Consider the following 5,038-nt stretch of genomic DNA (forward strand, 5'->3'; position numbering starts at 1 on the left):
TACAAAGTTACACAATCTTCCAAGAGAACAAAATTTGCCGGGTAAAAAAGGAGGTCTGCAGATGCTGGAGATCACAGCTGAAAATGTGTTGCTGTTTAAAGCACAGCAGGTTAGGCAGCATCCAAGGAATAGGAAATTCGACGTTTCGGGCGTCTTATGCCTGAAACGTCGAATTTCCTGTTCCTTGGATGCTGCCTAACCTGCTGTGCTTTAACCAGCAACACATTTTCAACAAAATTTGCCCTCAACTTTGTCCCAGCCATTATTAATTGTACTATAATTAATGAATGTACTTACATAGATGATTTGGAGTTGGGGACCACGTGTAGTGTGTCAAAGTCTGCGGAGTTAAGAATGACACAACACCAGGTTATAGTCCAACAGGTTTATTTGGAAGCACTTGCTTTCAGAGCACTGCTCCTTCATCAGGTTGTTGTAATGAAGGAGCAGGCTCTGAAAGCTAGTGCTTCCAAATAAACCTGTTGGACTATATCCTGGTGTTGTGTGATTTTTAACTTTGTACACCCCAGTCCAACACCAGCATCTCCGAATCAAAGTCTGCTGAGGACACTAAGATGAGTGGCAGAACAAAGTGTGCAGAGGACTGTGAAACTTTGCAAAGGAGCATAGATACTTTAAGTGCGTGGGCAAAGGTCTGGCAGATGGAATGCAATGTTAATAAATGTGAAGTCATCCATTTTGGTAGGAATAACAGTCAAAAGGACTATTCCCTAAATGATAAAATGTTGCAGCATTCTGCTGTGCAGAGGGACCTGGGTGTCCTTGTGTATGAGTCGCAGAAGGTTGGTCTGCAGGTAAACAGGTAATTCAGAAGGCAAATGGAATTGTGTCCTTCATTGCTAAAGGGATTGAATATAAAGGTAGGGAGGTTGTGTTGCAGCTGTATAGGGTGCTGGTGAGATCACAACTGAAGTTCTGTGGGCAGTTTTGGTCTCCTTACTTGAGAAAAGATGTACTGGCATTAAAGGGGGTACAGAGGAAGTTCACGAGATTGATTCTGGAGTTGAGGGGGTTGGCTTATGAGAAGACACTGAGAAGACTGGGATTATATTCATTGGAATTTAGAAGGATGAGGGGGGATCTTACAGAAAATTATGAAGGGAATGGATAAGATAGAAGTAGAGAGGATGTTTCCACTGGCAGGTGAAACTAGGACAAGACAGCATAGCCTCCAAATTAGGGGGAGCAGATTTAGGACTGAATTGAGAAGGAACTTCTTCATCCAGAGGGATGTGAACCTATGGAATTCCCTGCCCAGTGAAGTAGTTGAGGCTTCCCCAATAATTTTTTTAAAGCTGAGATAAATCATTGTTTGAACAGTAAAGGAATTAAGAGCTATAGTGAGAGGACGGGTATGTGGAGCTGAGACCACAAAAAAAATCAGCCATGATCTTATTGAATAGCAGAGCAGGCTCAATGGGCCAGATGGTCGGTGTGGACTTGTTGGGCCGAAGGGCCTGTTTCCACACTGTAAGTAATCTAATCTAATCTAATCTAATGGTCTACTCCTGCTCCTAACTCTTATGTACTTCATGTTCTTAAGTGTTGGTGCAACCAGAATTTTTCAGATTAAAGCTCTCCATTTCCCCTCTTCCACACTTCAGGAGCTGAAAAGTAAGTGATATGGCTAATCACACGGGGTACCTCTTTTTGCATAACAATGCAAGAGGAATAACAGAGGCAAAGGGCTTTGAGAGTGAAGGAGCATGGGCAGAAGTCAGCAACACACTCATGGAGGGTGCAAGAAGAGGGAGGTTACACTGACTTTGCATGAGACATTGGTTAGACCTCAGCTGGAGTGTTGTGCATGGTGTCTAGGAGCCACAATTTCATCATCTTTGGTGGTCCCTCTCAGACAAAGAAGATTTTCTTCCCCTCTCAGGGTGAGCCTTAGGGTGGCTGCACAGACCAATGTGGTTTCCACAGGCTCTGTTACACTTGGAACAGAAGAAGGTTGTGGGAAGAGGGTGGGTGGGGCATTGGTGTGGCAGCTCCCTCCTTTTGCTGCTTCCCCTGGATTCTGCCCTTTCCCGACGGTAAGTCTCGAGATGCTCAATGCTTTCCCAGAGGCTCCTCCTCCACTTTGGATGGTCTTGGGCCAGTCATTCCCAGGTGTCTGTGGGAATGCCGCACTTCCCCAGTGAGGCCTTGAGGATATCCCTGAAGCACTTTCCCTGTCCACCTGGGGCCTGTCTGTCATTTAGGAACTGGGAGTAGAGCACCTGCTTGGGGAGTCTCATGTTGGTCATGGGGAAATGTGCCAAATGTGAGAAGAAATATTCTTACGCAGCAAATGAAGTCAGTCTGAAATGCACCATCTGGAAGTATGGTGGACACAGGTTCAATAGAGGCATCAAGAAGGCTTTGGATGATAACTTGTATTTAAATAAAATTAATGTTCAGATTTACAGGGAAAGGGCAGGATGATGGCACTAAGTCAAATGGTTTACTTGGAGAGCTGGTGCAGATACAAATGGCTCTCATAAGCACCATAACAATTCAGTAATTCTGTCATTCTCAGATATTGGAAATGTTGCATTTACACTCCGTTTACCCCATTCCCAATTGGCACATCGGAAAATGAGCTCAGCAGGAAATTCCACCCTGATTTCCCATCATCAAGGCTAGTGCAGAAATTGGCGCATTTGTGACTCATTAAATTTCTGGTTCATCTGTCCAACTGTGTACCACCAGACATGAATGTAAGATAATGAATTACGGAATACAAGTTATATCCGACACTTCAACCAGACTCATTCTTGGTGAAAGTAATGGGTGAAGGCTCAGGCTGATTATCAAGTCAAACGTCGATGTCCTGCTCTTTGTTTAGGTGACAGTACTAAGCCTCTGCTTTTACTAAAATGAGATACAGCTCCGGTAATTATCTACTGCTCCTTGAGCTATTTATGTTATTTGAAGACTAAACAGCAGTCCAAATGCTCTGACTTGCATTCTTGAACGTTTGAACAGGGAATGAAGACTGCCGCTCACAGCATTTTTGCTTTTTTCAGATTTTTCCATGCAAATGTCTAGCATCACATTCTCGTGTTTATTTAACTGTAGTGAATGGATATAGAAATTAACAAAAAGATGTCATTTCCTGGATCCTACGAGTCTCAGAAGGAGAGAACTCATGGTTTGAATTTTAAAATTGTTCCTTATGTTCAAGTCAACGCCATTGTCAAAACAAAGCATCAAAGGCTTAAAAGTGCATTTTTATGGCACCTTTCATGACCTTAGAAGATTTCAAAGTGTCTTGCAACCATTTCGGTTGTTTTTAAAGGTAGTTGCTATTATAATGTTAGGAACTTGGTAAAATATTTTCAGCACAAAAACCTGCAATCAGCAACATGATAATGATCAGATAGCCTGTTTTAATGAAATAAAAATAAAATACTGCAGATGTTGGAAATCTGAAACAAATACAGAGAGTGCTGGAGAAACTTAGCAGGTCTGGAAGCATTTGTGGAGAGAGAAATAGAGTTAATATTTCAAGGCTGGCACTGACGAAGAATCATACAGGATTCAAAACATTAATTTTGTTTTTCTCTCTCCATAGGTGCTGATTTCCTGTGTTTGTATCATTTTTTTTTCTTTTTCTGGTTCACAGGGCAGGGCATCACTAACTAGACTAGCATTTATTCCCCATCCCTAATTGACCTGAGGGCAGTTAAGGGTCAACTACATTGTTGTGGGTCTGGAGTCACATGTCAGCCAGAACAGGTAAGGATAGCAGTTTTCGTCCCTTCAGGGTATTTGTCAACCAGATGGGTTTTTTCCAACAATTAATCATCTTTAGACTCTCCATTCCACATTTTTTAAAACTGAATTCACATTCCACCATCTGGCATGGCAGGATTTTAACCTAGGTCATAACCCAAGGTCTCTGGATTAACAGTCCAGTGAGCTTTGAGAAGATTTGTAGCTCAAGTTAAGCTTTTGGATGGAGGTTTGCTCGCTGAGCTGGAAGGTTCATTTCCAGACATTTCGTCACCCTAGTAGGTAACATCTTCAGTGGGCCTCAGATGAAGCACTGCTGATAATTCCTGCTTTCAATTTATATATTTGGGCTTCTTTAGATTGGTGACATCATTTCCTGTGGTGAAGTCACTTCCTGTTCCTTTTCTCAGGGGGTGGTAGATGGGGTCTAACTCGATGTGTTTGTTGATAGAGTTCTGGTTGAAGTGCAATGCTTCTCAGAATTCTCATGTGGGTCTTTGTTTGGCTTGTCCTAGGATGTCAGTCCAGTGTTAATACCACTAAGCCATCTGTGAGTTTAAGCTGGTTGCAGTATTAAGAGGAAACAGCAAACAAGGTAAAATGCCCTCTTCTTCAAATAGTGCCTCAAGATATTCTGAATCCACCAGAGACAGAAAGCAGAATCTCATTTAAACTCATATCTGAAAGATAGCAGCAAGGTAACAGCCTTGATCATAATTCTGGTCATACTTCTGCCGCATAGTCAAGAGTGCCACAACTACATAATCTTAAACGAGGAATCAAGCGAGTTAAAAGGGGTCATGAAATAGCTTTAGCAAGCAGAATTAAGGAGAATCCCAAAGCATTTTATTCTTATGGGTAACTAGAGAAAGGATTGGTCCACTAAAGGATAATGAAGGAAAGCTGTGTGTCGAACCTGAGAGAATAGGTGACATTCTGAATGATTACTTTGCATCAGTGTTCACTGAGGAGAGGAACATGATGAATGTTGAGATTAGAGATTGAAGCTTGATTACATTGACATAAGTAGGGAAGATGTGTTGGGTAGGTTAGAGTTATTAAGATGGACAAATCCCCAGGACTGGATAGGATCTATCCCAGGTTGCTGAGGGAGGCAAGAGAGGAAATAGCTGGGGCCCTGACAGATATCTTTGTGGCATCCTTAAATACAGGTGAAGTGCCAGAGAATTGGAGGGTTGCTCATTATGTCCCCCTGTACAACAAGGGTAGTAGGGATATTCCGGGTAACTACAGACCAGTGAGCCTGACTTTGGTGGTGGGAAAGTTGCTGGAGAAG

Source organism: Hemiscyllium ocellatum, chromosome 26 (genome assembly GCF_020745735.1).
Source record: "Hemiscyllium ocellatum isolate sHemOce1 chromosome 26, sHemOce1.pat.X.cur, whole genome shotgun sequence".
NCBI lineage: Eukaryota > Metazoa > Chordata > Chondrichthyes > Orectolobiformes > Hemiscylliidae > Hemiscyllium > Hemiscyllium ocellatum.